General features: G+C 37.6%; 1 protein-coding gene across 2 annotated transcripts in view; it reads right to left on the reverse strand.

The window, feature by feature from the left end:
- RASGEF1A (RasGEF domain family member 1A) overlaps positions 1-22,531 on the reverse strand; it is a 160,755-nt gene that overhangs the window by 60,936 nt on the left and 77,288 nt on the right. Inside the window, exon 2 of one of the 2 annotated variants that reach the window (XM_068139946.1) lies at positions 5,497-5,567. The exons of the other annotated variant lie outside the window; for it this stretch is intronic. The gene's annotated coding sequence lies outside the window, so the exon portion shown is untranslated. The remainder of the gene's footprint in view (positions 1-5,496; positions 5,568-22,531) is intronic. 2 annotated transcript variants of the gene reach the window in all.

The following is a 22,531-nucleotide window of genomic DNA, read 5'->3' on the forward strand; positions in this document are numbered from 1 at the left end:
CACTAAGGTCAACACTGGAATGGAAAAGTACTTTAAAATATCTTTTTCTGAAATTTCTGAAGTCCTACTTTGTCATCAATATGTGAAAACAACTTTGCTGATTTGGAAGATGAGTATTACTATAGTGTTGTTTTTTTTTTTTTTTTTATTCTCTGCAGCTGAAAAAAAGAGATTTTCCCCTATTAGTGGATGTTACTGAATTAAGAGTAGAAGTCTTTCCTCATTTTTTTTCCTCATTTCTCTCTACTGTAGCATTTGAGGACAGTAGGAGTGATTACTCTCTTATTACCAAGAATAAAAAAAAATAAATTCATGGCATGTGTTTCTCTTGAGATGAATATTGCATAGTATAACTGTAGATTAGGTACAGATTAAGTAGGATTTTCATTTTTTACTTTTGAATTATATGGATCATCTCATTAAACAAGCGGAGTCCCTCAGCTATCAGTCCTGGGACCTGTCTTATTCAACATCTTTGTGGGTGACATGGACAGTGGCATTGAGTGCACCCTCAGCAAGTTTGCTGATGACACCAAGCTGTGTGGTGCAGCAGACACGCTGGAGGGAAGGGAGGCCATCCAGAGGGACCTTGACAGGCTGGAGAGGCGGGCACAAGCCAACCTCATGAAGTTCAATAAGAGCAAGTGCAGAGTCCTGCATCTGGGTCGAGGCAATCCCAGGCACAAATACAGGCTGGGCAATGACTGGCTGGAAAGTAGCCCTGAGGAGAGAGACTTGGGAGGGATGTGGAGGTGCTGGAACGTGTCCAGAGAAGGGCCACAAGGATGATCAGAGGGCTGGAGCACCTCTCCTATGAGGACAGACTGAAGGAGTTGGGGCTGTTCAGTCTGCAGAAGAGAAGGCTCTGAGGTGACCTAATTGTGGCATTCCAGTATCTGAAGGGGGCCTACAGGAAGGCTGGGGAAGGACTTCTCAGGATATCAGGTAGTGATAGGACTAGGGGGAATGGAATGAAGCTGGAGGTGGGGAGATTCAGGCTAGATGTGAGGAGGAGGTTCTTCACCATGAGAGTGGTGAAACCCTGGAATGTGTTGTCCAGGGAGGTGGTCGAGGCCCCGTCCCTGGGGGTGTTTAAGAGCAGGCTGGATGAGGCTCTGTCCAGCCTGATGTAGTGTGGGGTGTCCCTGCCCATGGCAGGGGGGTTGGAACTAGATGATCCTTGTGGTCCCTTCCAACCCTGAATGAAACTATGAAACTATGAAACTGTTACATGCAAATCTGTTGTGTACATCTTTCTACTTTTACATCTGCTTTGTGCAATGAAGGCTTTTTCTGGAGGAGTTTATTTTGTCTTGGAAATATTTCAAGAAGAGATCACAGGAACAGGGCCTGGAAGCGACATGAGGTACCAATTAAAATCAGAAGTAAGGTACACACTAGTTTTGGCACATGGCTTTGAAATGGCTCTTTTAAGGTTTTAATGACAAACTTATTTGTGTTGAAAACAAAACAATTGCAGTCCTTCCTTGTATGATATTTTCCAAATTTTTTTTTCTCACTTTTCTCTGAATGCTTCTTGCATTTTTATAGTTTGGAGTTCAAATTTGAGTGCTACGTTCCAGCATTGAAAAGAGTGGTATAATTACCATTACTGCCTGCCTGTAACATTCATCTCATCTCTTACAAATATTTTGTAATAATCGCTCTAAGTTATTGTGTTCCTTTTCATGTGAGTGCATTTCCTAGCAGTTCTCCAGGCTCGTTTTTCATGTGTCTCATAAGAACTTTTCCTGTTGTTTTTAAATTCTAGTTTGCCAGGAACACTTTGAGTTTAAATACTGTTGTCCCAAGTACATCTTCTCTCACTTTGGTAATATTTCTATATATCTTGTGTATAATTTATATCACTGATGTCAATAAAATACTGAATAGACTGGGCAGAATACAATGTAGACCCCATATAGTCCCCCTGGAGACAGCTTGCTGATGCTGCAGCAAGTCACTGATAATTGACTCCATTATGATTTTCCAGCTGATAGTGGACCCTACTTATGCTAATTCCCTGCAGAGGAAAATTTCTTAGCCTCCATTTGAGAATGTCTTCTGTGACAGAACAAATAGCTTGAGCGTAGCTAAGATATGTTGCTCCTACTGCTGTATCCCAGACATCAGTTATCCTGTCACGTAAGGAAATTAGTTTTGTTTGACATGACCTGTTCTTGACAACTTCCTGTTGGCTATTTCTTTCTGCTTTACTGTACTCCACATATTGTTTTTCTTTCTGGGTCATCCTGAGCATTACAGTTAGCACCCTGTATGCGATACCATAAGTCTCCCTGCTTCAACTAATTAAAATGCTGCATTTATTTTTACTCAGTAATCTAGTATCTCTCCTTCTGTGCACTTTGCCGGTTACAAAAACGAACATTATGGATTTGTCTCAAATAGAATATTGGAAAACTAATTACATATCAATTCTCATGAGCTTCTCATCTGAATACAGCAGCTATTAGAGGATTAATTAGCTTGAACAAGCATCAAATGTTTATAGATAAGTGATTTTTCAGTTTTACATCCTGCACTGTACTGTTATGCTAAATTTGGTGCGATTTTCACGCAGAAATTTCCACAACAACAAATCCTTGGTACGATATGGTTTGTTTTCGGGACAACTTCTGCTAGTTTTGCACTGACATACTAACTGCTATGCTGAGCTGCTCTGTTCCACTCCTGTTCCAATTATGCACTCCAGCCTGCTCAAAAACTGAAAAAAATATATCTGCAAAATGCTTTAACAGCTATTGCTCAAATGTGTCCAAATATCTTTGACGGAAACGGTTAACAATAAAAACTGATGCTGATCTATTTGTGTTTCTCAGGCCTAAGGATGGAAAAAAAGAAGTGCAAAATAGGGTCATAACTGAAATATCAGAATCCAGGAGTTTGTCCCTTCCTGTATTTGCAAAGCCTACATTGCTCTATTCCATATCCTTTCTAAGTCCTTGTTTATGAAGTTTGTTATTGTTTTATACAAGTCAGGAGTTTATTCCTAAGCTTAGCAGTAAGTATGCTTGCAAGCATTTGCAGGAATATGCTTCCAGGAAACTGCTACATATTTTGTGAGCATTATCACAAATTCAGCTGGCAGCGTTTGAAAGAACAAAACCCTTTGAGTTGTTTTGCACTTGTTCATGGTATCCTGTTTCATAAACTGGTAGGCCATGTTACTTGCTGTAACTCTCACCTGCACACATTAAGCCTCAAAAAAATACCAATTTTAGGACTACGAATTATAATAAATGCCCCTCTGACTGCCTTAGTTCTAGTGAAAACATTAACATATTCTCTGGATGCAAACTGCTCGGGCTACATTTGTAGAAAGAATTCATCTGTGTCATTTTATGTTGACTTTAATATTAGAACTGAATTTGTAGATCGTTGTTATCAACTTTCTGCCTAGCACTTTACAAGCCTGCTAAGAAAACGTTTGTCCTGAATACAGACAAGTAAAATTTGTCATTTGGAATGTATATTTTTAAGGAGTCTGTCAGCCAAGAAGACAAAATCCTTTGTTTCCAGAGCTGAATATAGCAAAGGACAACGATGAAGTATCTCATTCAGAAATATTAGCTTTTGTCTCTGGCATTTGGATTTGTCTTTCCTGGATTTGATCTCCTTACGATATGCTGATACCAAGAGAAACTTGATCAGATCTCTCAGGAACAGACCCTGTTTGAAACCACAAATTTAGCAGGATTATTGTGGGCTAAAGATCACTTAAATGCCACCAGCCTACTGTAAATGGGGCTGCTAGTGTGATTTAATCATAGACAAACTCTTTTCTGATGATTAGCATTTTCCTATGCAAGGATAGTGATAAGAACCATTAATAGCATGCGCAATGATGCGTGCAGAGATTTTATTGTATAATTCCAATTCACAGAGAGCAGAGGATCACAAGAAAGCTTACTAGTGTACTAATTTATTTTTTAAGTTTTAACATACAAATATAATGTTTTGGGGTTTGTATTTGATTTATTATTATTTAAATCAGATTGCTCTGAAAATAATGAGCATGTGAGGAACTGTGTCCTATTCCCTGACATCTATAGGAAGGTCCATGATGAAATGTTCAAGATAGGGTAGCCTGTAGAAGCTTGCAGAACTACAACTTAAAATTTTCTGTGTAAAGAGGGAAATCCTGTGCTTGGTTTTTAAAATGGTTTTATATTTTAGAGTGTAAATTAATGTTCTCTGACCTTTTGGGACATTGTTTTAATTCACAGTTAATCTCTTCTGAACATACCTTTCCCTATGTTCAGACCTAAATTTATTTCTTTGTGTTAGAAAGTTGTTGGGGCTTTTTGGGGTGTGTGGGTTTTTGGTTGTTTTTTAGTCTGATGTTTTTTCTCTTTTTTTGTTGTCTTGGAAAAGAAGCATTCTTTATTCAGAGAGCCTTGCAGTCTCTTTTGCCTCCATTTATTTAAATGTTATTTTTAAGGGAAATTGCCTTTATATTTTGTTTCAGAAAAGTTTACTTGACACTTAATGAATTCCTGTTTGCTAAATCAGCTACAAATATTACTTTCCCTAGGATGTAGTATTTATGACCTTTAAAAGTAAAAGTTATTGTCTCTTAAACAGGTTTTAATTTCTTTTTAGATTAACTATTTGATTTGACCCACCAAGATGGTTTGGGTAGTTTGGTTTTGGAAGATTTGTTTGTTTAGTTGTTTTTTTTGCACATATGTGCAACAGTATTTTTCTTGCTCACTCTCAGCAATTTGTTGCTTCTGTATTGTTCATAACCTGCTGACAAATTTGAAAGGGAAGAATTAATTGCTGAAATACTTTGCACTTTAGAAAACAGGAGGTGACATGAATACATTAATTCTCTCAATTAGGTCTCGGTTCACAAATTCATCTGAAGTATTGGCAATGTGCTATTCTAAACTGAGACGTTAGGTTTATCTAAAATAATGTGAAAAGGGCTTGTTTATCTTAAGTGAGGGCTGTGACAGCATAGTCATATGGGATCTGAGAGTTAGAAAGAACTTTGAATGGGAAGCAGTATTGATGTTAAGCAAAACATGCAATATTTCAATTCTTTGTGCTTCCACAATATAGAGAATAATAATTGAAAACAACACTGTTACAAGCTATAAAGTAGCATCTCCATCCACATACCATCGACTACTCTTGATCCTGGCTTTACTATTTACCCAGAGATTGATCAGGCCACTGAATAGAAATGATACATTATTGTGTGTGATGGGTTGGTGTTTCAGTCTAGCTGGTTTTGTTAAGGCAGTGTGGATGTTTGTACTTGAGTGGTTTTACACGTGAAATGCTGACAGTGATCACAGTAAATGAGATGCAACAACTACAGAAAAGTAGTTTGTATTCCCATTGTCACTCAGAAAATTAACTTGAGATGAACATAACAGTTGTACAAATACCTAGCAGTAAGTTAAGGCTATAGGACTATACACAGTTTCAGCACTTGAAATAAACATCAGCTTTTTGTTGACTTGCCTTTTCTTTGTAGGCCTTTGATTGTTGTAACGGAGGACAGGCTACAGACATATCTTTCGGTCACAGCTGGTCTGTGGAAAGAAGCACAGCAATGTTGCAGACTAGAGAGTTAAAAAAGTCACAGAGTAGGGAAAGATAAGAAGTACCTTTGAAGCTGATTTGCTTTTTGAGGACTATCATACTGTGTTGCTGTTAGCAGTCTCTCATTCTAAGATTTCTGTCACATAGAAATGAATTTGAATATATGATATTTTCTTTTCTTTGATACACGTAGCCAAGAAAGATCTATGAATTCTTAAAATGGTGTAGAGAAAGAAATCTGTATCCAGAATTTGAGCCTGTTCCAGTGCTCTGTCACCCTCACTGTAAAGAAGTTTTTATTCTTCTTGAGGTGGAACATCCTGTGTTTATGTCCAGCCTCTTGTCCTATCACATGGTACCACTGAAAAGATACTGACCTTTTCTTGCAGAAAAGGAGAAGAGGAGAACAAGGGGTGACCTCATTAATGTTTACAAGTATGTAAAGGGTGAGTGCCAAGAGGATGGAACCAGGCTCTTCTGGGTGATGCCCAATGACAGGACAAGGGGCAATGGATGGAAGTTGAGGCATAGGAAGTTCCACGTAAACAGGAGGAAAAATGTTTTCACTGTGAGGGTGATGGGACACTGGAACAGACTGCCCAGGGGGGTTGTGGTGTCTCCCTCTCCCGAGATACTCAAAATTTGCCTGGATGAGTTCCTATGTGATCTGGTATAGGTGATCCTGCTCTGGCAGGGGGTGGACTAGATGATCTTTTGAGGTCCCTTCCAGCCCCTAACATTCTGTGATTCTTCATGACACCCACCCTTCAGATATTTTTAAATATTAGTAAGATCCCTTCTCAGCCTTCACCTCTCCATGCTAAAGAGCCACACATCTTTCAGCCTAAGACAGATGTTCCAGTCCATTAATCATCCTTGTAGCACTCTGTTGGACACTCTCTAGTGTTTTCCTGTCCCTCCTGAACTGGGGAGATCACAACTTGACACAATGCTCCAGATGTGGTGTCAGTAGAGCAGAGTACTGTTCACACACTTCTTAATGCACCCTAGGATACCACTGACCTTGGCCACAAGGGCACATTGCTGTCCTGTTGATATCCTCCACTAGGACTCCATGGTACTTCTCCATGGAGCTGTTTTCCAGCAGGCCAACCCCTAATCTGTACTGGTGCATGGGGTTATTCCTCCCCAGGTGTGAGACTACACTTACTGTTGAACCTCATTAGCTTCCCCTTTGCCCAGCTCTCCAATCTATCCAGATCTCACTGGCCACAAAAAAGTGAACTTGCTGAGGATACACTCTGTCCCTTCATCCAGGTTGTTGATGAAGATGTTGAACAAGACTGGACCCAGTACTGTCTGCTGAGGAACACCACACTAACTGCAGGTCTCCAAAAGGACACTGCCATAGCCATAACCATCTGAGCTCTATTGTTTAACCAGTTCTCAATCCATCTCACCATCCACTCCTCTAACCTACATTTCCTGAGCTTACCTACAAGGATCTTATGAGAGACAGTGTCAAAAGCCTTGCCAAAGTTGAGGTAGACAACATCCCCTGGTCTTCCTGCATCTACCCATTTAGTCACACCCTCACAGAAAGCTATGAGATTAGTCAAACATGATTTTCCTTTGGTAAATCCATGCTGACTTCCCTGTGCTTAGAGATGACTTCCAGAATGAGCTGCTTCATCACCTTTCCAGGGCTGGAGGTGAGCCTGACTGGTGAAGACTGGAGTGAGACTGGCATTCCTTCAGTCCTCAGTCAAGGACAGAGCTAATAATATTTGCATCAAAGAATTTTTTTTTTTTTTTTTATTATTATCTAATGTAGTAAACTTTTCTTTGAGAAATGTGGGGTTTGATTCTATAATGATTGTTATTTGTCCTCAAGCATTGTTCTATCTCTAAGCAAAAAGCAAAACTGATACTCTGCATTTTTAGTATGACTTGCAAAATAGCACAAAAGTGCTTTTTCTTTGTAGTGTGGGGCATTTTGGTTCTTTAAAATGTATTGCTACAGTGTATATTCTGACATTTTGTAACCAATAATGAATGGTAGATATTGCAGAAAGTGGTGTCGGCAGTGTGGTCAGGGGAGAGGAAATCCCCAGAAGCAATTCCAGTCCTTATTGCTGTCTATTCAGTATCCATTGTTGTCATAAAATATTGTGAGAAAACGATTTGCTTTTGATGAGCTTCCTACTGACTTTGCATGTGGAAATGGCTTGCTGAAAAATGAATGTGGCCAGGACCAAGCAGGTGCTGAGGTTGAACTGGAGGGGCCAGTAATTAAGCAGACTTGCTCTGCTGTGGAACTGCAGACTCAGTGCCTGCCCCAGTTATTCACCTCTGAAATTCAGATTTCAGAATGAACCAACACCTTTATTCATCTTCACTGAAATTCAGAGCTGGTATTTCTTAAAATTTGTCAGTTTAATACTTTTTTTTTTTTTTTTTTTTTTTTTTTTTTTTTAATTGGTCATCATCTGTCACTTATTGTGATAAAATAGTATTAGGATTTAATGATGTATCCCAAATCCCTAACTTGGCTAAGCATTTAGTAATGCCCCTACACTTATTCATCTAGATGTCACTTTTGGTGCAGTAAGACTGCAGCATGGAAATGTAGATAATGAATATTGATATTTCCTAATGTTCCATTTAGCTTTTAATCCTCAACAATTTTCTCTAGCTACACCCAGTTACACCCATGTAATTCACAGATATATGTATTAATCATAACAGGTTATTGATTTGCTTTTACAGCTCCCTTTGTCACTTGTTTACTGTCACTGCAAGGATATTTGACTTGGAAACATGAAAGTAAAATATCTGACTTTGCTGCTAATGATATCTGATATTTGGATATCTAGTAGAACTAGCTACAGTATGAAGCTATATATGTATAAAATAGATGTAGCATATTTTCCCTTCACATTATCTGATGAATTAGACATTATTACTTAGCATACTAAAAAGGAGAGACTAAAAAATTTTGATTTATTCAGACTCGTACAGGTACTTTCAAATACAAAAATTGTCTGGCTGCCATTTCTGACAAACCCAAAAGAAAATACCATATTGTTTCATAGTGAGATTGTTTTACATCTTGTGATGGAAGGCTTGCTTGTGATCTTACATGCATTTCCACCTGCCTCAGGAGACTAGGTTGAAGAATAAGGTATCTAATCATCTCTGGGTAGAATGGTATCACTCTCATAAAGAACAGAAGGAGAATATCTTTGATCATAGTCTTAGCAGAGAGGCTAAAGACTAATTCTGTACAGATTAAGATACTCAAATTCAAATTTTCAGATCAGCAGTAGGATAGACAGCATTTATAAGGATGCCTGCCCATGTCTATAAGTTACATAAGCAGACTACTTTATTCACAATATCCATTGGTTTGTCATTTCCCATACATTTTAAAATTCACCTCAAAATCAAAGAGTTATTCTTGTCAGCTCTGGAAAAGTCCATAGGCTGAAAAGAAAGAAAAGTGCCAGAGCATCTTTTATCTTATGGTTGTATTAAGGAATGTACTGGAACCACTTCTGATGATAATTTAATATATTGTACTTGATGAAAATGTCTAGCTAATGTGACGTAAAAAAATCCTTATAATAATTTTTGCTGTTTGTTGCTCCACAAGGATATTCTACAAGGCCATCTAAAAGGGTTTTGTACAGAGTTGATAAGAACCTAGTCTGTAAATAGTCTTACTGAAAACAACATTATACTTAGCTTTTATTCATTATTAATTTCTCATAAACAACAGTATCAGTGGTTTTAATATTTAGTTCTGTGAAGGGAGGCATAAAATTAGTTACACAATGACTGTGTATGTATAATTTAACCCCTTTTTCTTCCAGAGCTTCTAGTGCCAGCACAATTGGAAGATATTGCCAATTTTTACAAATTATGTTTGCAATTTGAAGGAGCTGTGTTTTGCCAAGTTGTGTGAGTGTGTATAGAAAACATAATGTGCTGGTTCAACCGAGCGCTACTCAGTGTATAATTTTAGCCTGATGAATCATTATATTGTGCTAAAAACTACAACCTTATTGCTGCAAAGCATTAAGACAGTGTCTGTAGGCCTCCATCTCCATTAAGTCAAACTCCGTTATAAATGCATCTCTAATGACATGTATTTTGCTGTGGACTAGTAAATGCTTTTTCCTCACCAAGCATTTTGTGCCTGCATGCAGAGCACTCTGTAGTAAATGAAGGTTATGTGAATTAGTACGATGTGGGAGATACTTAAAAATCTATAACTGAATCTTCCCTGTTACTTCTAACACCAGTGCTTTGATTTGAAACCTTACAGATTAATTCATTGAGCTTGGAACCGTATGGCAGTGCTAAAGCATAGCACATACCCTGCAAGCTGCACAGAAAGTACTAATTGGAAATGAGAGATAAGGTAGAAGTCATAAATCTCAAAAGCATCAGCATCAACTGAACATCTACATAAAATTACTGACTGTGTCTGTATTTCAGGGTTCTATTGTTTTCTCTCATAATTTGTTCTTTTGAAAAGAAAACCACAATGGAATGGTGTAAAACATGCATTAAACTTACTAGTGTTTGTTCAAGTAAATATGTAAAAGCTCAATGAAAACAGAGGCTCACAGAAACTTTAGGCAAAGTGATCTGTTTAAAAATAGCTGCTGCAGATTAAAATACGCACAACACAGAGTGCTCGACGTTTTGTGTGATGAAAGATACAGGTGAGAAATCTGCCAGTGGTAGGAGCAGTTGTTGTAATTTTTAGTGTCAAAGTGTATTAGAAAAAGATTTCAAATTCTCACAGGAAAGTGCACATAGGTTCTGAGTTACTGAAAGTTGCATGAGACTGCTCGTAGTGGGTACACTCAGGTAGGTCAAACAGTGTTATTCCTGGTGTACTTGTTCCTCTCGGAGTTTCATCAAATCTTTGCAAAAGAGTTTTTCTTGGGGTGGGGTTGGGGGTGTGAGATTCCATTCATTCACTGGAATGGGGAGAGAAAAAAAAGAACCAATTCAGGAAGATATGAGAAACAGTGATAGCTACTTTACCAGTACAACCTAGAGGTCCCACATAGGAAATGAGGGAATGCACCATATCCAGACCCACATTGCAGAGATATTTTCAAGTAGTGAAGGTAGTTAATTTAGATACTTACACAAATGACATGGATTAGCATCCAGGAGCAAGTGTTTGTGTTCTCCAATTGCCCAAACCCTTAAAGATGTCAGATGAGAAGCCATTAAGGATCAGTGGAATACTGGCCAGCACTTTTTTGATGCAACACAATCCATGGCTATAGCCAATGCTTTGCTGTAGTGATTTAATCAGGATTTGGTTGTTATGGCTCTGAAGTGCTGCAGAGCAAGAAGCAGTCCTTAGGAAGCACACCTGCTGGGAAGCTGCTTAAATACAATCTATTTGTCATCTTCTGATTATTATCAGAAATTACTGGAAATTTGGAAGAATCCTATATTTTTGTGCAAGCCTAGAATAAGCTAATAAACTGTCCTTGTTTTGGTTTGAAATCTTTAGCTGATTGGTTTTACTCAAGGTGAATAGTAAAATGTAAGTCATGCCGAAAGGCAAGGATGTTAACCATAGTTGCTGCTTGACTGTCTAGCTCTGAAATGTTTCAGAAGAAAACAAACCAACCTTCAACCATGTTACGGTCTATATTGCTGCAGATGTCATTAGGACTTGAGCATCATTACTACCTTCCTAATAATCTGTTACAGCTGTGGTTTAGATTTTTTTGTTGTTGTTGTGATGGTGGTTTTTTCTTTTGTTCCCCCTTCCCCCCCACCCCCCCAATCTTAGAATAGTAAAAAAAAAAGTTTCTTTCTTCTCCAGAGATTCCCTGCTTCAACACCCTACACTGAGGAAGATCAGATTTGCCTCCAAATTTCCTGGTGGATATTTTCCCTGAATTCTTTGCAAATATTTCTTAATACCGGGATTTCTGCATTTGTTCAACATTTTCATGTAATTAGGGGTGTTTTCCTATGAGCCTCTTACCATTCCTCACTTCTCCTTTCCTTTGTAATGTCCTGTAGTGGGTTTTGTTTCTGTATTCTGCAAAGTTTGCACTCTTGTCAGAACAAGACTACAACACCTGTCCTGTTCAAGTGACACAGTAAGAACAAATCCACTGTTTCACAATCTATAACCTTACTGCTTCGTGCAGCAAATAGAGATCTTTTTTTCCTGTGGCCTCCTTTTTTCTCCCCTTCCTAACCTCCAATGTACCTGTGGCCACTGACAACAAATAACACTGTCCACTTCATGGTTGTTTTTTACTTGTTGAAAGATGAAGTTTGTTGCTTTTTAAATTAAATGATCCAGTTATATTTCTCAAAATGCATTTTCATTTTATTTCTCTCTCCTTGGGACTGTGTATAATTTCTACTGTGAAGAACTCCAGTTTGAGCCCACTATTCCATTTGAATATATCAACAAGAAAGGCATGATTATCTCTCCTATCTTGCATGCACCAGGACTGCATTTGTTTTTTTCTGCAGTGTTACATAATTGACTCAACTATGATTCATATCAGCACTTTGGTAGTTTTCAGCAGTACTGCAGCGTAGGCTGACAAGTTGTTCTCCTTCATGTTTTAAAAAAAACCCTTATTCCATCCTTTAATCTGGTGAATTTACTTCATGTTCTCTGCATCTCAAGTTCTCCTTGGGAAAATTCAGGTGTTAAAGATGCATCTAGTGGTACCTGCTAGACTTCCAAGAGAAACTGTTCGTAAATATTGATGTTGAAGTGGCTAGTTTTTAAATTGCATCATACAATAAATGTGACTCTTTGTGTTGCTGTTCAAATCAAAGGTATACAGGAATATGAGGTCAGATGAGGTGTTCAAAGAGCCATTTTGGGGTGAGGAATGACATTTTTCACACACAAAGCACTTGCTTGTAGGCAAGTATAGAAGTGACCAAGTTTTCCTGATGTAAAGGATCTTAATGATTGGATCAACTCAATTTGGAAAGTTAGAAATTCCACAGATTATCAAAACTGTCATATTTATTGTATGTTTAGGCAGAGAAGGCAAAGACTGTGCTGAGCCTGAAACTGTGTTCTGTCATTTACAAACACCATCCATTTAAGTTCAGTCACATTTGTTTAACAAAGTACCTCATACGCTTCACAGTGTCTGCCCAAGTGTGTGTAGTCTTTTGCTTTCTTTAGGAAATTACCTTACTAGTAGCAAATGTACCATGCAGGTGTCCTTTCATGCTTTCATTTCTTGTTTGGTAAAGTACACAACTTCCACTTCACTAGAATTGCAGAAGAAAAGGGCTAATAGAAATTTAAAAACTCTTTCTTGGAGGTTTACAAGTTATTGCTAATGTGAGCATATTCCATTAGAGCCCACCTGACTAGTTTTGCTGCTTAACTTGCTAAGAAAATTGGTCCCAATACCTTTAATCTTGTTGCTTGCTTTCTCTTGGAATACCCAGTTGCCCAACTGTTACATAGTGTAGTGCATCTGTAAGTGACTTTATATTACACCATTTGTTTGAGAAATATCCCCTCCAGTGTCTGTCTACAGTGAAATAAAATTAATTTTGAATAGAGCACTAGTATTTCTTACCCAAGGCATAAAATCTCTTGGATCATTGCACATCAGAGAAATCCCTATCCTTTCACAATTTCAGCTATGTAAACATATCTTCTCTGAGCCTCCAGTATCTAAATATTTTTAAAGAAGTTCTGTGATTACAATAAACAAATAGAAGAAATATGTAAGTTGTGCTTCCTTAAAGACAAACAACAGCACTCTAGGACTGGCTTGAGACTGCTAAAGAATTGTTCTAGTGTGAGGGACTCCTGTTTCTGTCTTAACTATTTATTTTGAATGTTGTTTTTCTTTTTTTTGTCTCGCATGACAGATACTTTTGCTGTGCTGGCTGTTGTGTTTTCATTCTGTCTGTATTCAGAATGTCTGTGGTATGCTAGAGAAATGCTGCCCAGGGAGGTGTTGGAGTCTCCATCCCTGGAGGTGTTCAAGAGGGGATTGGATGTGGCACTTTGGAGCCATGGTTTAGTTAGTCAGGAGGTGTTGGGTGACAGGTTGGGCTTGATGATCTCTGAGGTCTTTTCCAAACTTATTGATTCTATGATCTTAATATGCCAAGTCATCCATAGGAGAAAAGCCTGCATTTATCCAAGAGCACATATAACCTGGTTTGTAAAAACAGTATGCTTATGCTGCTGACCTAGGTCCAGGAACATTAAGATAAATGCATAAAAAATAAACTATAGTAATGTGTACTAAGCAAAGATTAGCCAATGTTTACTTTATTTAAGCAGCTTAATGACCTGGTTACAATCCAGTACCAAAACATAATTGTTTGACTAGTCACTTGATTAAAAAAGTGGAATCCCTACCTCACTTTTTAAAATGCACAAGGCTAATCTTGTAGAGGTATTCTGCCCGAAGAGTTTCTCACTGAGAAATCCAGATTTGGACAAACTAAAAAAATTCAGAAACTTTTTTTTTCTATATTATTCATTCAAATAATATGACTCTTTCCTTTAACAAAGAATGAATATATAAGCAAGCTATTTTTGCATTGTCACTGAAAAGCAGGCATAGATGCCAAAAGTTTTGTGTTTCTCAAAGGGCTCGTACTTTTTTTCCGTTTAGAGAGCTTTTTTTCTTGCCTTTGTTTACAAAAATCATTCAAGAGTTTCTCTAACAAAGCAGTTAAAAAGAGGATGTGCTGACTAAGAATCCCTGTACGCTTCTGAGTTAGGCATTGCATTCCTCTTACTCTGCCTACAATACTTTTGATGTTTGGGGCCACACGGTGTAGTTCAGTAAAATGGCTGGGGTGTTTTTCTTTAAAGAAGTCTTGTGCAGTTCTCCTTCAGTTTCTTTAGTCTTGTCAGTTTTGATTCATTTTGTTATTTAAAAAAAAAAAAAAACCAAAAACAAAAAACCAAAACAATCTGATTGAAATATTTGGCAAAAAAAGGAGTTTGAACTAGTGCCTTCAGAAGTTTATATAATAGATTAATGTTGTCTTTCTTCCCTTGATTCTTGCTGCATTAAAAACAATGTGGAAAATATGCAAATATGACAAAACCTTTCAGAATGGAAGAGGAGAATAAAAGCTGCTCGAAACTTGTGAGAAAATTCAGAGATATTATGTTGATTTGTTTTCCAAGACCAATATGGCCTTTAATGCCACCCTAGTAAGAAGAGCAACAGCTTAGAAAAAGCGGCTGAGGCAGAGGATTTTTAAGAGAGAATCCTAGGATTTATTGGGTTATACAAATTTAGATTGATTTAGGCATCTCTGATGCTACAAAGTCTCTGCAAAGATATAGGGATGAAACTGCTTGCTTTTTAGAACAGGACAGCATCAGTTAAAAACATGCTTTTTATTTGGAAGGTGTTTTAGTTGGATGCTACTAGCATAACAGAAACAGGTTTAGGAGATTTTCTGCACTGGATTTCAGAGGTGCTGTACGAAGTTTGATGGTAAGAAACTTCATGGTTGCAAAGAGGAGATAATAGTGCTTCCTCCCATAGCAGTAATAAAGACTTTTGGGGAAGTACTTGGATACTAAAGTGATAGCCACTACATGAAAGCTTTGTCGGAAAGATTCCTGTCTTAAAGCAGTTGCTGGTTAGTATGTAATTTGTCATTATGTCTTATGTCAGTATGTGGTAGTTTACATTGAACAGTGAGTCTAAACCAAATTGTTAACTGATGTCTGGTGCTTATTGGAGGAACATAGTGAACAAAGTATGATAGTGTCACTTAAGACTGGATCATAACACTCCAGATGGGGAAGTAAAGAGGCCTGTATAATATTTAATCATTACCTTCCCTAACTTTGAAATGGTTTACTTATATGTGCAATGATTCCTACAATCATTTTGCAGCCTTCTTAATAACCTTCTTCTTAGCACACTCTTTTGATTATGATTTTATATGCTACCTCTTCTTCATGTGTAACATAGGAAGGGATATGTTCCATTTTTGCTAAGTAGAAATGTGTTCAAGTTTTCCCAGTCTAATTTAACAAGAAAACTTAAGTCATCTGAGACCCATGCCCCACAGTACACAGAAATTACTATAGAAGACTCAAAGTATATGTGTATATATTTTGGTTTTGTTATCCAGATATGTGTTTTTATGCATAATTTATCAAGAAAGTACCTCTTTAATATGTATTATTTCAGTCTTTGTAATTAGTCACCTGTCTTCTGCCTTCTCTCTTCTTTCCCATCCCCCAATGATTTTTGATCACTATGGAATGAAAAATGTCAGTGAACCATATGTAAAATCTTAACATATGCAAATTCCTCACATTTTTCGCTGGAGAAGAGTTTTTGGCATACACCATCAATTTATGCAATGTTTTTTTCCTTCCACAATGCTGTTTGTTTAATGGTTTCTGTTGTTGGTGGGCAAGGCCCACCAAAATAAGGAATATATGATAACAGTCTTTACTGATGAAGTATTACTCTTCCAGCAATTTAACATAGAGACTTTTAGCGTTAAGCCAATCACTATGCAAAATCTGCTATGGAAACAGCTCATCTGAGCAGCTTCAGGATCAGGACACTGAACTATCATGCTAAAGCACTGTAAATTGAATGTAAGACAGAAAGCTTAGCCTGACTTATTTCCTTACATTTCTGATATCTGGATTGGCTTTTCTTTATTGACTTATAGCAGGAAATTAATTCACATGTAGGTAGGTGTGAGGGGACAGAGTCACCTGTGTGATGGTCTGAAAAGGCAGTTTCTTTGGGGGAGAAGTAACAGTTGATTCTTTCTTTAGAGCCACAATGTTTTGCAATTATATTTATTTTCCTCTTAGCTTTGTGTTCTCTGAGGTACTAAGCAAATGTGAGAGAATGTAGATTCAGGAGAGACTGAAGGCTTTCTGCTCTGGCTGCTGCTGTTGGTTTGTTGACTGCCACTGAAAAGAAGCTTCTTTTTAAAAAGGAAAATAGTAATGTATTACGACCCTCAAAAGTCCTGATTGAAGCAAGGAATGAGAGAAACTTTCTTGCTCTCACAGCACAGTGTTGCAGTCAGATCATTTTCCAGATCAGAGATTTTAACTAAGATCTATGAATATGTGAAAAGATATGGTTGCCACTGATGTAGCAGTAGCATCAAGTATGTAACATATGGGCATATCGTTATATAAGGAAGTTGAGAAATTGCTCTACTAGTACTGATCAGTATGTGCATAGCTTGGCATCACATAAAATGTTTGTTTCTCCCTGATTTAGATTGGATCTAGATCTGCTCATCCTCTTCCTTGCTCACTAAGCAGCTAACATTTTCTCAGTGAGAATTCACTTAGAGACCTGACTGTTCCTGAATGGTGCTGTAAAGCTTAAAATGGTAATTTAGAAGCAAGGCCAAGCTGGTTTTCAGTGTAGTGCTACTTAGAATGTCCTTGGCACTTGGTGTTTCTGCATTATGCAGCATTTCAACATCAGTGTCAATATTTAATGCAACAAAGCAGTGGCAAATCATTGAAATTTACTGTTGGACCAGATATTTTGGTTGTAGGAAGAATTTATATTCTACTCTGGTTGATGCCAACCCTTTCTTGAATGTACTCTGTCTATTAACTACTCTGGGAATGGTATACTACTTTTCCAGGTTGATAATTTCTTCAGATTTAACTATTGCTTGCACATAAAGAATTACCCAGCCTTCTTTCTACTAAACTAGCAGTGTTGTCTTTCTCAGGGTAGCAGGCTTAAAGTCAGTTGTCTTGAAGATAATGTCCATTGCTAACAATGCAGTTAGCAAGTTGCTGTTACTTTCCTGAAATGAAAGATGAAGAGGAAAGCAGCAGATCAATGCTGCTTTTTGATGTTAATAAAGAAAATAATTTTATCCTGGAAAACAATGTTAAATTCCTTTGATTGGTGCCATATGCTTGAGTTTATAATAGGCTTTAGTGTTCTCTAAGATTGAAAGTGGGATAATTATCAGTGAGAGTTAGAAATAAAATTGTTTTCTATGTCAAAACAACTTCATTTTTATGTCAGTCTTGCTGTCTTTCTGGGATAGTGAAAACTGACTCCAGGTTTAACAGCAACAGCACAATAATTGAAATTCAATTCATTCCTTGAAATTGGTTGTGGAATGTGCCAGCCCATTTTGCCTTGTGGACAGAGTATTAGGACATAAATTTCTAATTATGATGGGTATGCTGGTATTAAGGCTGTACTAGTAAAAATTACAAGCCCTACCCTTCAAGTAACAGAATACTCTTCCAACCTTAGTGATACTGAATACTGAATAATCAGGGTATAAATATTTCTTGTTTTCTTATCTCCGTTTTTCCCCCGAAAGATTTATGTATGAATCTTCTATATTGCAGAGTTTCACCAGAATTCTTTTTTTCAGTGCTGACTTTGAATACTTAGGTGCAATAGCTTTAATTGACTCAGACAATTATATGTTTTGGAGAGAGATCAGGAAGTCTGTTTGGTATCAGATGAAGGATGGCTTTATTAATAGAATCATAGAATGGCCTAGATTGGAAGGGACCTTAGAGATCACTTATTCATTCTCCCCACTATGGGCAGGAATGCCTCTCAACTAGACTTGTCTGCTCAAAACCTCATCCAGCCTGGCCTTGAACACCCGTAGGAAGGAGGCAGTCTACTCCAGAGTCTTACTACCCTCATACTGAAGAACTTCTTCCTAAAATCCAGGTGATGTTATCTATACTGATGTAACAACATTTAGAAAGGTAACTAAAAAGTATAAGCAGACAGTGTTATTATGTGTCCTACGATGTGCCTATATTTCACACACACCTTGAAACTAAAAACAACCAACCACCCACAGTAATTTTACTGATTTTCAATAGTAAAAATTTTGCATTAGAGTATTTGCAAAAGAAGTAAGACCAAACATTTGGTCTTGTAGGTATGGTCATCCATTTCTCATGACTTCTTAAGAGCATGTGGTTGAGTTTGTCTCTGCAAATGTGTGCCAACGTTGTGTGTGCCTGTGTCTAATTAAAGAGCTTCTAATTGTTTTAAGAAATCTTATGACCTTAGAGCTTTCATAAAACCCAGAAAATCTAAGAGACATAAGGGAAGCGCTGAAGTCTCTATTGAGATTATCTTTTGTATTGTATAATTTTAAGTAAAGCTCCAGCAGTTTTCAGTGTTGGGAAAAGATAAGAGATTGTTGCTATAGATGGCTTGTATTGCCATGGCAATATTCTTCAGATGTAATAAGCCTCCTGCATATTGTGCATTATGGGTTTCTAATAAAGCATGTTAAAAAAAGCAAAAAGAGAAAAAGTAAAGGAACAATAATAATATGTTTTGTAGAGTATTGAAACAAGATATTGGGATTGGATAGTGATGTTGCATTTGTTTTACAATGGGCAATAATGCAATTACCTAATGAGTAGTCTTTGAACATTTTCCAAAATTCATTTGGTACAGAAGGATATAGTCTGATTTTGATTTTCACACATTGTGATTCATTTCATAATATCAATATATGAGAAATCACTTTTCAATACTGTCTGCTGGGACTTTTCCCACCCTGGAGTTCAACTGTGTGGATATTATTGTATAGGATGATATAACAACCATTAGAAGCTAAACAATTTGTCATGACTGGTATGTAAATGGGCTATTCGTTCTTCCCTCTGGTTTTCATTTACATAAGAGTAGGTAACTCTTGGTCTTCAGCAAATAGATAATGGATTCGATACAAGTGTGAAAGTTCATTGGTGGAAGCATTTGCTGTTTTTCTTGGAAATTGCATTACTTAATATCTGAGAATAAAATCCTTTCTCTGATATTTTGTCCTACTGCTCAGGAAGCCTAAAAGCTATTTTCAGAAGCAGCTTAAGATTATTTTTTTTTTAAATTTCCAAATTAAAAAAAATTTTTTCATCATGCTCAAAGATTAAAAGAAGGATGAGAACATAGATGTACACTGCCTTACTCTTTTCAGCTATAGCCACTAAGGTCCTGAATACAGTTGACTGAATACAGTTAGTTTTGGACTTTCCCAAAATTGGGAGACAGAGTTCAGTGTTCCCATTTTCTGTGCTCTACAGTATGGGAATTGAAGGATACAAAAGCAAGCAAAAATAAACAAGTTAGAGTAGGAAAGTGTTACTATAGCTAACTGGTTGAAAGAGCTGTCATAAGACATTACCTAAGGCAAGTAATTAATTTTTGTTCAAATAAGTATTAGAGAATTCTGTTGCCTCAACAAGGATAACAAGAGAAAGGCAAGACAGTTCTTGCCGATAGTGTCTACTTTTCAAGACAGTTCTTGCTGATAGTGTCTTCTTTGCATAGAAATTAGTGTGATTTTTGACAACTCATTTTATGGAATTGTTGTTGAATCAGAGAAGTTTATCATTAATATTGCATGTCTACTGATTGTGTCACAAACCCAACAGGCATGTAAAATTATTAATGGCACAGTATTAATTTCACCTAATATATGAATGAGGAAAACCTCTTGCTTTGCTGTGATTGGGATAAATGCTATAGACTTGATCCTGACTTGAGTTAAAGGAGTCCTTCAGCTACTAGTTCCCTCCCTTCAGAAACACACAGTGTTTTAGACATGTCAATTTTCCCCTATATTCCCCCTGTCAGCTACTGGCACACAGATAAGATATGCAGAAGCAGGATCCTGAACTTTGAGCACTGACAAAGAAAGAGAAACCTAAATTAATCTATTTCCACAAACCCTCTCAGAACTGTCTTTAAAAGACAAAGTAGGGTGTTTGAATTTTTTTTTTTTTTTTCCTGGTATTTTTTCCATCTCTTTTAGGTGTGCCCTGTAACTGTAAAAACAAACTAGGTGCTGTTTTGCAGCCTTTACCCTTTATTAGAATGCTGAACCTCTGGTTCTATGAAGTGTAGACTATATTCACATTCTTTTGTTAAAGCTGGCAGGAAAAAAAAAAAACCAACGTACTGTGTAGGCTTTGTTTTTTCAAACATTTTTTTCCTATAAGAGCTTTAAAAACGCTTAACTTGTTATAAAAAGAAACACGTCAGATATTCTACAAACATTTCATATACTACGAGGCGCTGTCTTCCTCTGAAGTACTTCAATACCCTGGTTGCCATGGCAAGAGAGAAAAAGAAGGAAAAAAAAAAATTCCTGCAGTGAATACCTTTGTAACTCCAAAATCATCACTCAGCAGGGCTGTGTGCTTAATAACTCATAAAGAATACTGTGGATTTTTCAGAATGCTGGGAGGGAATTTCTCCACTGATTTGTCTTGTTCTGTTCAGATGATTGCACATGCTGCTAAAGAGCAGAGGTGACCAGGAGGGGCAGTTGCGTGATGGTGTGATTTTCAGCTTTGACATGGGTGTGAGCATATTCAGTCCTTCAGGCAAATAATGCCTGCTTCCCTGGCATGGCACAGAGGAGGATGGGAAGGAGCAATGACACTCCAAGCAGCTTGAGTTGTGTGAAAGGACAGAGACTGATAGTGTCCCTTGAAACTGGTCAGCATGGTTTTCAGCCTGGGCATGATTGTGTTAGCTGATGCAGGTGATAGCCTAGGCTTGAACAGCCTTGTGTTCAACAAAGAGTCTACTTCATATCTCCGAAGAAGGTTGAAGGTGCTCCTGACATTATCTGTTGCCACCTTTCAGACCACAGGCTGTCCTTTCTGTGCTAGGCTCTGGATCACACCACTTCTGCTGTGCTAACAGGCTTGAGAATCTCTATGCTATATACAAAATCTCTGAGCTTTCCAAAAGCTCTGGGCTTTATGCTGGAAATGAAAGAATTTTTTTGCTCAGTGAATACCAGGTACATATCTCTAATGTCCTGGCTATTTTTAAAACATCCCAATTCCTCCTAAGCCATAGCAATGTAGTTTCTGAAGATTTTCCTAGAAGCCTGACCCAAAGGTCCTTGGTACCAAATAAATCATGTTAATACTTGGAGCATTTCACAGAGTTCAGACTGAGACCTGCAGTAGAGTGATGACATTTTGAGACTTCCGGTGATAGATGAGAGTGCCCACAGTCATAACAACTCGATGCAGCATCCCACTGCTAGCACCATCTGCTGCAATTTTTAAATATAGAAGGGGATTTTTCTTAGTCAGCATGTTTCTGTCAGAACTACCTCTTTATAGACCCAATCTGAATGCCTCTGCAGTGCTTCAGACTTCATCAGCTCACTAATGGAATAATACAGCTCAGTCTAATCTTTTTGAAGTGTATTTGCCTTTTCCTAGCAAATGAAATAAATTTTTATTCTTCAGCGATTTCCGCGGCTGTGTCTGCACTTATGTCTAAAATGTTTCCTGTCTTTGCACTATCATTTGTATTTCTGTCAAGAATGATTTGAGGGTTTGAGAAGACATCAACTGCTGAAGTGTGTGGAGAGTTGCTTTTTTTTCCTTGAATATTGCTACCATAAAATGAAATCTGTAATAACGTCATCAGCAGCTGCCTATGTTACTTCACTTCAGCTCAGTACTGATTTTTATTCATTAGATGCCTCAACAATGTGTTTGAAAGCAATGCTGAATAGCTGTGGCAACTCATCTGCAAAGTGCCAGATAACTTCTCTAAGACTAAGTGTCTGTCAGATAAGAATCATGATGGTTAAACATCATCATAAGACATTCTGAAAGCTGCAGATGAAAACACCTGTTTTTATGGTATTCCTTGGTGGTGGTGAAGACAAGTGCTGTGCAGGTACTGATCCCAGTGCTGCAGGTAGCTTGATTTCTATTATTGTGCCAGTGAAGCTTCTTAGCATCTAAACATTCTCCAACACCTCTGTGCTGTTCATCTGAATGGAAAACAGCCTGTTTCTGAACATGAGGACAAACTCAGAGGCAACAGCAGTACATACTGCAAGAAAGGATTTTTCCTGAGCTGATGGAGGGCTTAGGCCAAAGCAAGTCATTCAAAAAGTTAGTTCTATCCGCTGGTAGTATTTTCTCCACCCTCTCCAG

The sequence above is a fragment of the Melanerpes formicivorus genome, unplaced genomic scaffold, assembly GCF_026170545.1.
Source record: "Melanerpes formicivorus ecotype bairdi unplaced genomic scaffold, bMelFor1.0.p_v2 SCAF_6, whole genome shotgun sequence".
Taxonomy (NCBI): domain Eukaryota; kingdom Metazoa; phylum Chordata; class Aves; order Piciformes; family Picidae; genus Melanerpes; species Melanerpes formicivorus.